At 36.2% G+C, this 11,683-nt stretch overlaps 1 pseudogene; it reads right to left on the reverse strand.

The window, feature by feature from the left end:
* Window positions 1-10,314: 10,314 nt before the first annotated feature.
* On the reverse strand, window positions 10,315-11,229 carry LOC135232862 (NADH-ubiquinone oxidoreductase chain 5-like; annotated as a pseudogene).
* Between the last annotated feature and the right edge of the window lie 454 nt (window positions 11,230-11,683).

Raw genomic sequence — 11,683 nt, forward strand, 5'->3', positions numbered from 1 at the left:
CTTGGAGCAACCCACACTTCCATATGGAAGGGTGATAAACACCACAGCGTTCTCCTCTCAGACCCAGGGCTCACCTATGTCAAAAAATTATCACAAATTTTGGCCTTTTTTTCCTGCATAGGCTATTGTGTATTGATGCTCTGATAATTACCACCTTTTAGTGAGCCATACATGATGGGTGTGTCAGCTATAGTTCCATGGGTAATTGGTTCTCTTGGTTAAAATTTCACTGCTCATAACATGTACTCAGTTTATTTGTAAAACATATCATTCTATAATGTTATTGACTGATTGAGGGATCCTCACTAATTACCAATGTCAATGTCAAACATTTTATATTATCTTCTTTTTTTCTGTTGTTGGATGCCGTCAAGTGAATTTTCTACTAGTAGTGACTCCATGTGACAGAGTAGAACTGCCCCTAAGGTTTTCTAGGCTGTAATCTTTACAGGAGAAGATTGCTGGGCCTTTCTCCCAGAGAGCCACTGGGTGGGTTCGAACTGTCAACCTTTTAGTAGGCAGCAGAGTGCTTAACCATTGTGCCACCATGTCTTCTTCTATAGTAGTCTTCTAAAATGTTTTATTATATATTTATATACATATAAAATATTTGTAGCAAATGTGTAAATAATGAAACATAATAATAAAATAGACATGAGAAATAAAATATAAAACACTATAAATATAATTTTATCTACCTGGGTACTTCTTACCTATTCCATTGCCTTGCCTCTGCCCCAGAGGTATCCTATCATTTTAAATAGTTTTATTACGTATTTCTAATACCTAAGCAATATATTATTTCATTTTACTTGTGTTTGAGTGCCTTGAAATTGCAATAACGTAATCTTCTGGAGTGTTCTAAGATTTATCCTTGTTGCATGTAAGCATAATTTTTTATTTTCCCTGCTTTATAGTATTCCATGTCAGTGAACATTTAGCTTGTTTTCTAGATTTATTTACTATTACAAACAATGCTTCCATGAATATTCTGGTATCTGTTTTTGGTGCACATGAATAAGTTTCTAGGATGTAGTGGTTCTTAAAGCATAGTTTTGGAAGCAAAAGCATTGGCAACAGCCATGGACATGTTAGAAATACAAATTCATGGGTTGCATCACCCCCTACTGAGTAAGAGTCTCTGAAGAATGAATCTAGAAAACTTTTAGTAATCCCTCTAGGTGATTTTGATGCATGTTAACATTTGAGGATCACTGCTTTGGGTATATACATATTAAAAAAATTGCTGGGTTATAAGATATCCAAATGCTTAACTATATAAGCAATGCCAAACTGCTTACCAATTTATATTCTCAATCAGTAACCACGGTGTTGACTCTGACTCTTGGCGACGCAATGTATATCAGAGTAGAACTGTGCTCCACAGGGTTTTCAATGACTAACTTTTTTGGAATTAGATTACGAGGTCTTCCTCCTCAGGCACCCCTGGGTGGACTTGAACCACTAACCATGCAGTTAGCAGCCAAGCATGCTGTTTGCATCACCCAGGAACTCCTTTATATTCCCACTAGTAATATGAGTTCCCATTGATCCTCGTCCTCTCCAACATTCTTTATTATTAGCCCTTTTGAGATTTTCCATCATTTTTGGATATAAAATAATATTCTATTATGCTTTTATTATGCATTCCCCTGATTTCTAATGAAATTCAACACTTTGCATAAGTTATGAGCATTTGATCCCCTTTCCGAAAAGTGCCAATTCATGTCTCGTCCAATTATATGTTATTTGTTTTTTTTTCACTTTATTGGAATTCTTTTTATACTTTACATATGAAATCTTTATTGCTTGTATATATTACAAATATTTTCTCTCCATTTCCACCTTGTGTGTTTTTCGACGAGCAATGTTCCAATTTTAATATAACAAAAATTAGCAAACTTTTGTTTTATGGTGAATGATTTCTGTCTTATTTTAGAACTACTTTCCTTACCCTGTCTCATAAAGATATTTGCCTATGTGCCTTTTCTAAAATTCTTAAATTTTGCTTTTTCACTTTTTCATCTTTGATTCCTTAGGAATTTATTTTTGTGTATGGCTTGAGTCAAGATTTAAATTTATGTTTCTCCCTATGGATGAATCAATTATGCCAGCACCATTTACTGAATAGTCCACGTTTTCATGATGACCTGCAATGACAACTGTGTTATTCACGTACAATTACTGAAACTGCAATAATACTATATGTGTATGAGGTTCCCATGCGAGCATAGGTCTACTTTTTTATCCTGTCCTCACCAGATTTTTATAGCAAGGTTATTCTCACTTCACTGAAAGATTTGGGAGAATTTCCCTTCTTTCATTTATATCTTTTAAAGAGTTTATATAAGATTATAATGATTTATTTGTTGATAGTGTGCTTCAACATGCACATAAAACCACCAGGAAATTGTATTTGGTAAAATAAATGTATTAAATTACTGTTTGAATAACTTTAATCATGTAAAACTTGTCCAAGCTATTTTTTTTTCTTGACTCGCTATACATATGTATAAGTATGTACAGAGTAGAACTACCCCATACGGTTTCCAAGGAGGGGCTGGTGGATTCGAACTGCCCACCTTTTGTTTAGCAGCTGTAGCTCTTAACCACTGCACCACCAGGGGTCCATAAGCATACACACACATAAAAAAGAATCTGCTCATTTCATACTATTGTAATGTATTACTTTATATTATTTATAGTTTTTGCACTTACTTTGTATTATTTATAATATTATTTTTATTGGATTTCAGAAAATTTATCTACTGTTTTACTGTGCTTTAAGTGAAAGTTTACAAAGCAAATTAGTTTCTTACTCAACAATTAATACACAAATTGTTTTATGATGTTGATTGCAATCGCTGTGATGTGTCAACACTCTCCCCTTCTCTACCCTGGCTTCCCCATTTCCATTCATCCCATTTTCCTGTCCCTTCCTGCCTTCTCATCTTTGCTTTTGGGCAAGTGTACCCACCCAGTTTTGTATACATGATGGAACTACAAAGCAAGTCCTCAAGGTATGTTATTGTTTGTTTTATAGACCCATCTGATCTTTGTCTGAAGGGTGAACTTTGAGAATACTTCAGTTCTGAGTTAAAAGGATGTCCAGGGGCCATAGTCTTGGGGGCTCTTCTAGTCTCTGTCAGACCAGTAAGTGTGGTCTTTTTTGTGTGTGTGAATTTGAATTTGGTTCTACACTTTTCTCCTGCTCTGCCTGAGACCCTGTATTGTGATCCCTGTCAGAGCAGTAGATGATGGTAGCTGGGCACCGTCCTGTTGTTCTGGGCTGTGGTACCTGTAGTCCATTAGTCCTTTGGACTAATATTTCCCTTGTGTCTTTGGTTTTCTTCATTCTCGTCTGCTCTGGACGGAATGGGACCAGTAAATGTATCTTAGATGAGCGCTCACAAGCTTTAAAGATCCCAGACGCTACTCACCAAAGTTGGATGTAGAATGTTTTCTTTATGAACTATGTTTTGCACATTGACCTAAATGTCCCCTGAGACCATGGTCCCCAGCCCTTAGCCAGTAACGCCATCACTCAGGGAGTCTGAATGTATCTAGGAAGTTTCTATGACTTTTTCTTGGTCAAGTAGTGATGACTTCACCTATATTCTCTACTGTCTTTCCCTTCACCAAAGTTACCATTTACTTAACCACTATCAAATCAGTGACTGCCCCTCCCCACCTCTCCTCTCCTTCACAACCATCAAAGATTGTATCTTTCTGTGTGTAAAACTCTTCTTGAGTTTTCACAACAGTGGTCTCATACAGTATTTGATGATCATTAAGTGTTTAAATTTTAGGAGATCTCAGTTATCTAGTTTATATTCTGGTGTTTGTGGATTGTTGATTACGGTTTATATACTATTTATGCCGTATATTAGGGCCCCTAGCATTGACTCTATTTTTTCTTCCATGATCTTTATAGTTGTAAGTTTTATATTAGGTCTTTGGTCCATTTTGAATTAGTTTTTGTGTATGGTGTAAGGTTTGAGTCCTGTTTTATTTATTTATTTATTTTTACAAATGGACATCAAGTTTTGCCGGCACCATTTGTTAAAAAGATTGTCTTTTCCCTATTTGATGAACTTTGCACCTTTGTCATGGGTCAGCTGAACATAGGTGGGTGGATTTACATCTGGGTTCTCAATTCTGTTCCATCAGTCTATCTGTCTGTCGCTGTACCAGTACGAGATTGTTTTGACTACCGAGGCTGTATTGTAGGTTCTGAGATCAGGTAGGGTGAGGCCTCCCACTTTGTTCTTCTTCAATACTGCTTTACTTATCTGGGGCCTCTTTCCTTTCCATATAAAGTTAATGATTAGTTTTTCTATCTCATTAAAGATTGCTTTTGGTATTTGGATAGGGATTGCATTATATCTGTGTATCGCTTTGGATAGAACTGATATTTTCATAATGTTGAGTCTTCCTGTCTATACCAAAACTCACTGCTGTCGAGTCAATTCCGACTCATAGCAACCCTATCTATGAGCATGGTACATTTTTTTTTTTTTTTATTTATTCATGTAGCTCTCTTGCTTTCTTGCAGTAGTGTTTTGTAGTTTTCTTTGTATAGTTTTTAAATAAAAACAAACCTCTTTATACCTAGGTATTTTATCTTAGCATTCACTTGTCTATGCCAGGAAATTTGGAAGATGGTTACCTGGCAAACTGACTGGAAGAGATCCATCCATCTCAGAGAAAGATGATCTAACAGAATGAGGAAATTATCCAACAATATCATTAATAACACGCATAAGTAAAATTTTGCTGAAGGTCATTCAAAAGCAGTTGCAGCAGTATATATTGACAGGGAACTCCCAGAAATCAAGCCAGATTTAGAAGAAGACGTGGAACAAGGGATATCAATGCTATGTCAGGTGGATCATGACTGAAAGCAGAGAACACCAGAAAGGTGTTTACCTGTGTTTTATTGACTATGCAAAGGCATTCAACTGTGTGGATCATAACAAATTATGAATAACATAGAGAAGAATGGGACTTCCAGAACACTTCATTGTGCTCATGAGGAACTTGTGCTTAGACCAAGAGGCAATTGTTTGCAAAGGGATACTGTGTGGTTTAAAGTCAAGACAGGTGTGCATCAGGGTTGTATCTTTTCACCATACTTATTCAATCTGTAGGTTGAGCAAATAATCCGAGAAGCTGGACTATATGAAGAAGAATGGGGTATCAGGATTGAAGTAAGACTCATTAACAACTTGTGATATGCAGATGACACAACCTTGCTTGCTGAAAGTGAAGAGGACTTGAAGCACTTACTGATGAAGATCAAAGACCACAGCCTTCACTATGGATTACACCTCAACATAAAGAAAACAAGTCCTCAGAACTGAAACAATAAGCAACATCATGGTAAATGAAGAAAATATTGACGTTGTCAAGGATTTCATTTTACTTGAATACACAATCAATGCCCATGGAAGCAGCAGTCAAGAAATCAAACAACACATTGCATTGGGCAAATCTGCTGCAAAAGACCTGTTTAAAGTGTTGAGAAGCAACGATGTCACCTTGAAGACTAAGGTGCGCCTTACCCAAATCATGGTGTTTTCAATCACCACATATGCATGTGAAAGCTGGACAATAAATAAGGTAGAAGAATTGATGTCTTTGAATTATGGCATTGGCAAAGAGTATTGAATATACCATGGGCTGCCAAAAGAATGAATAAATCTATTTCGGAAAAAGTACAGCCAGAATGCTCCTTAGAAGTAAGGATGGCAAGACTTCATCTCGCATACTTTGGACATGTTTTCAGTACCAGTACCCGTAGAAGGATATCATGCTTGATAAAGAAGAGAGTCAGTGAAAAGAGGAAGACCCTAAACAAGATGGATTGACAAAGTGGCTGCAAAAATCGGCTTAAGCATAACAACGGTTGTGAGGATGGCTAAAGACTAGGTAGTATTTCGTTCTGTTGTACATAGGGTCACTATAAACAGGAACCCACAGGACAGCACCTAACAACAATAGCAGCATTTTTTCCCTTATTTCCTTTTCATGGTTCTCTTTATTGGTGTATAGGAATCCAACTGATTTTTGTACATTTGTCTTGAATCCTGCCACTCTGCTGATTCTTTCAGTTTGTTTCAATAGTTTTCTTGTGGAATCTTTAGGGTTCTCTATGTATGGTATCATATCACTGGTGAATAGGGATTGTTTTATTTCTTCCTTACCAATTTGAATGCCCTTTCCATTTTTTTTTTTTTTTGCCCAGCTAGGGCTTCCAGCACAATGTCATATAGGAATGGTGATAAAGCACACCCTTGTCTTATTCTCATGAGGAATGCTTTCAGCCTTTCTCCATTGCCAATGATGTTGGCTGTTGATTTTGTGTAGGTGCCCTTTATTAGGTTGAGGCATTTCTCTTCTATTCCTATTTTATTGAGAGTTTTTACTAAGAATGGGCACTGGACTTTATCAAATGCCTTCTGTGTCAATTGAGGTGATCACATGATTCTTTTCTTTTGTTCTATTTATTTGGTGGATTACGTTGATTGATTTTCTAATGTTGAACCATCCTTGCACACCTGGTATGAACCTTACTTGGTCATGGTGTATTATTTTTTTGATGTGATGCTGAATTCTATTGGCTAGAAGTTTGTTGAGAATTTTTGCAAATTTATTCATGAGAGATACTGCTTTGTAACTTTCTTTTTTATGGTGTCATTGCCTGGCTTAGGTACCAGGATTGTGCTGGCTTCATTGAATGAATTTGGGAATATCCTTTTGTTTTCTATGCTCCAAAATAGTTTGAGTAGTACTGGTGTGAGCTCTCTGCTGGATGTTTGTTAGAATTCAACAGTGAAGCCGTCCAGGCCAGGGCTTTTTTTGTTGGAAGTTTTTTTTTTTTTTTTTAATTACCTTTTTAATCTCTTTTCTTGTTGTGGGTCTGTTCAAATTTTCTACCTCAGTTTGTGTCAGTTTAGGTAGGCAGTGTGTTTGTAGAAATTTGTCCATTTCTTCTAGGTTTTCTACGAGTTGGAATCACAATTTTTCATAGCACTCTGTTATGATCCTTTTTATTTCTGTTGGGTCTGTCATAATATCTCTCATCTCATTTCTTATTTGGGTTATCTGCTTCCTCTCCTGTTTTTCTTTTGTCACTTTAGCCAGTGGTTTATTGCTTTTGTTGCTCTTTTCAAAGAACTTTTGATTTTCTTGATTTAATTGTTTTTTTGTTCTCTCATTTATTTCTGCTCTGATCTTTATTATTTCCTTTCTTCTGGTGACTTTAGGCTCCTTTTGCTGTTTGTTCTCTTTCTATTTGTATGAGATGTAGGGCTTATGTTTTTATTTTTGGCTCTTTCTTCTTTTTTGATATGTGCGTTCATTGCTATAAATTGACCTCTGAGCACTGCCTTTGCTGTGACCCAAAGGTTTTGGTATGATGAGTTTTCATTCTCATTTGATTCTAGGGATTCTTTTGATTCCATCTTTGATTCCTTATATTAGTCAATAGTTTTTAAATAAGATGTTATTCAGTTTCCTTGTTTTTTTTTATTTTTTTTTTCCTTGCTGTTCCTGTTATTAATTTCTACTTTTATGGCTCTGTGATCAGAGAAGATGCTTTGTATTATTTTGATCTTTTGAATTTCATTGAGGGTTTCTCTGTGACCTAAAATGTGGTATATTCTGGAAAATGTTCCGTGTGCGTTGGAGAAGAATGTATACTTTGCTGCTATTGGGTGGAGTATTCTATGTGTATTAGGTCAAGTCGGTTCATTGTGGACTTTAGATATCCTGTATCTTTGTTGTTTCTTTCTAGATGCTCTGTCCTTTACCGAGAGTGTTGTGTTGAGGTCTCCTTCTATTATTGTGGAACTGTCTGTTTCTCTTTTCAGTGCTGTCAGAGCTAATTTTATGTATTTTGGAACCCTGTTGTTGAGTATAGAGATATTTATTAAAGTTTGTCTTCTTGGTGAACTGTCCCTTTAATCATTATACAATTTTTTCTGTATCTTTTATGGTGGATTTTGCCTTTAAGTCTATTTTGTCTGAGATTAGTATTGTTACTTCTGCTCTTTTTGGTTACCGTTCCCTTGAAATATTTTTTTCCATCCTTTGATTTTTAATATATTTATATATTTGTTTCCCAGGTGTGTTTCTTGTAGACAGCATATTGATGGGTCAGGTTGTTCCTTAATCCACTCTGTCACTCTCTGTCTCTTTGAGGATGAGTTTAAGCAATTTACATTCAGTGTGATTATCAATGGTTGTGAATTTATTGCTGTCAATTTGTTGTGTTTTTTTGGTGGTGTTTATGTTTTCTTTATTCTGATTACTTTCCTGTGCTGAGTACCTTTGTCTGCGGAATTTCTTTTCATTTATTTCATTATTATAGATTTTGTGTTTATTGAGTCTTTATGTTTTTCTTCTTTTTTATTTTGATGAGTAGGTTTATTAACTACTTTTATGGTTACCATGAAATTTACACTTATCTTTCTAAGTTTACAACAATCAGATATTACTTGATATTGCCTTGGCTTCCCTCCATTTGAAAGTTCTATACCTACACCATTTATTCCCCCTTTTATAGTTTTGACATTGCATCTGTCTTAGTTACCTAGTGCTGCTATACTGGAAATACCACAAGTGGATAGTTTTAACAAATAGAAATGTATTCTCTCGCAGTGTAGAAGGCTAGAAGTTCAAATTCAGGGCGCTAGCTCCAGGGGAAGGATTTCTCTGTCAGTTCTGGGAGAAGGCTTTTGTCATCAATTTTCCCCTGGTCTAGGAGCTTCTCAGTGCAGGGACTCTGAGTCCAAAGGACATTCTCCACTCCCAGCCCTTCTTTCTTGGTGGTAAGAAGTACCCTTCTCTCTGCTTGAGTCTCTCTTTTATATTTTGAAAGAGATCAACTCAAGATACAACCTAATCCTGTAGATTGAGTCCTGCCTTATTAACATAACTACCTCTAACCCTGCCTCATTAACATCATACAGGTTAGAATTTACAACACAAAGGATAATTACATCAGGTCACAAAATGGTAGATGACCCCACAATACTGGGAATCATGGCCTAACCAGGTTGACGCACATTTTTGAGGGGCACATTTCAATCCATAACATCATCATTTGCAGAATGACATCCTTGGTACCTGTTTTAAATCTTTTAGCTTTGTTTTATTATTAAGAGCTTGTTACCTAGGTTGCTATCTGGCTGATGCTATCCTTCTACTGGGCTCAGGTTGTTTTCTGATGTTGTTGGTTCTCTAACTGAAGAACTCCCTTTAATATTTCTCATAAGTTTGATTTCATGTTTACAAATTTGGAAATGTCCTTTTTCATGTCATTGGTCATGGTTATAGTCCATGTAGGAATAATGATATATGTTATTTTTATTATGAGTTTGCTTTTTGTGGTAGAGTTTGTCGAGTTTTCTTCAAACCCCTCTCCTATTTATGGGGTTAAATTGTGAGTGGTGGAACTGGATGTGGTATTATTGTGAGTTTGGGGGGAAATTTTTTAGAATTGGAAACCCTCCCTGGTGGTATAGTGGTTAAGTGCTATGGCTGCTAACCAAAAGGTTGGCAGTTTAAATCCTCCAGGCACTTCTTGGAAACTCTATGGGGCATTCTACTCTGTCTCATAGGGTCACTATGAGTCAGAATTGACTCAACGGCAATGAATTTTTTTTTTTTAAATGATTAATAATGTTTTTAGTATATTTAGGTAGGATGATAGTAGTTTTTGGTTATATGACTTCAATAGCTGCTGAAGAATATCCTGAGGGTTGGGGATCCAATGTTACAGTTTTGGGCACATTATTTATAGGGTTGCTGATGGAGGGGCTTTTATTGTTGTGATTGTTGAAAGGTGGGGTATTTGAGTTGGTAGGTTGTGATTCAAGTAATTTGAGAATTGAATGGTTTTTAATAGTGAAGAAATTGAGTTTCTTTATGAGGATTATTCTGGTGGGTTGTCATTGTATAATTATGGCTGTTGGTTGGTAATAGCTGGGTAAGCATTGTTTGTTAGTGTGTTCATTGTGATTGAGATCACTCAAGGGTGTTAAATAATAGGTAGCAAACCTGAAATTAGGGAAATTAGAAACGAGAGAAAATATAGTTTGATTATGCCTTTTTGGTTTGATACTAAGGTAGATGCTGTTTTTTGCATGAGTGCCAGGTTTTTGGGGATAGTTTTTTCTAGTCAGGTTAAGCCTATGGTGGTTGATGATAAGTTTTGACTTGTATTGAGGCTGAAGTAAGATGGAAATCAATGAATAATTGTTGGGTAATACCCTAATCTGTTTGAGAATTTGTATGACTAGAGTGGGAAGTTAAATTTTAGATTGTATGTTAAGGAGTTTAGGTCTATAGCTAGTGCAAACCCTAACAGGGTAACTGCTAGGGCTATAAATTTCAGGTAGTTGGGTATGGTTATTTGTGGTACTGTAGAGGGAGTGAGGTTTGTGGAGATAACAAAGCCAGAAAAGACGGTGCTAAGTATTAGTCGTTTGATGGTGTTAGTAAGGAGGAGTTTTTTCATCGATTTGGATTAGTACGGGGTATCATGGCAGTCCGAGTAGGGCAAAAAAGATAATTCAAGTACTGTAGACTGCTGTTATAGAAGTGGCGATGAGAGTAATTAGTAGGGCTCAGGCGTTGGTACAAGACATCTTTGCAGCTTCAATGATTAGGTCTTTTGAGTAGAAGCCTGTTAGGAAGGGGATACGGGTTAATTCCAGACTGCTGATAATTAGGATGGTTGTGGTAAAGGATATGGTTTTATACAGTCCTCCTATTTTGTGGATGTCTTGTTCATCATTTAGGCTGTGAAATGATAGAACCAAAGCATAGGAATAGTATGGCTTTGAAGAATGTGTGGATGCAAATGTGAAGAAAGGCTAAATGGGTTTGACTGATGCTGATGGTAACTATTATTAGGCCTAGTTGGTTGGAGGTGGAGAATGCAATAATTTTCTTAATATTACTTTGTGTTAAGGCACAGATGATGTTGAATAGGGTGGTAATAGCGCTTAGGCATAGTGTCAGGGTTTGGATGAAGGGATTATTTTCTATAAGTGGGTGGAAATGAATGAGGAGGAATACGCCTGCTACCACTAATGTACTGGAGTGGAGTAGAGCTGATACGGGGGTAGGACCTTCTATTGCTGATGGAAGTCATGGGTGAACTCCAAAGTGAGCTGATTTTCCTATGGCAGCTAGTAGAAGGACTAGGAGTAGGAGCATATCTCCTTCAGGTCAATTAGGAAAATTCTCGCCCTCTTTTCAGTGGCTTCTGATGTAATATTTTATCCCATCATTTAAATTTCAGGGTTGCAGGATTGACATCTGCATCTCTTCTACTTGGTTTTTGGGTCTTTGTTGCAGAAGGATGGCTTGGCATGTCTGACTAGTCCACCATCTTGGCTCTGTCCCCTGTTTATAGTATTCTTAATATTGTTTTAATCTTGCTGGATCTGCAGTTATTTCTCAATTTCCAGTGTTAATATTATATGTTTTTTAGTATATACATTCTCTTTTTTCCTTTAGTTTCTTGAAAAAGTTAGAAATTTTTCTACTTTATTTTTCTTCTCAAAGAAACAAATTCTGATCTTATTGATATTCTCTATTGCACCTTTGTTTTCTGTTTAATTAATGTCTGTTTTCATCTTTATTATCATCTTTTTAATTTCTTTGCATG

This window comes from Loxodonta africana, chromosome 1 (genome assembly GCF_030014295.1).
Source record: "Loxodonta africana isolate mLoxAfr1 chromosome 1, mLoxAfr1.hap2, whole genome shotgun sequence".
Classification (NCBI taxonomy): Eukaryota; Metazoa; Chordata; class Mammalia; order Proboscidea; family Elephantidae; genus Loxodonta; species Loxodonta africana.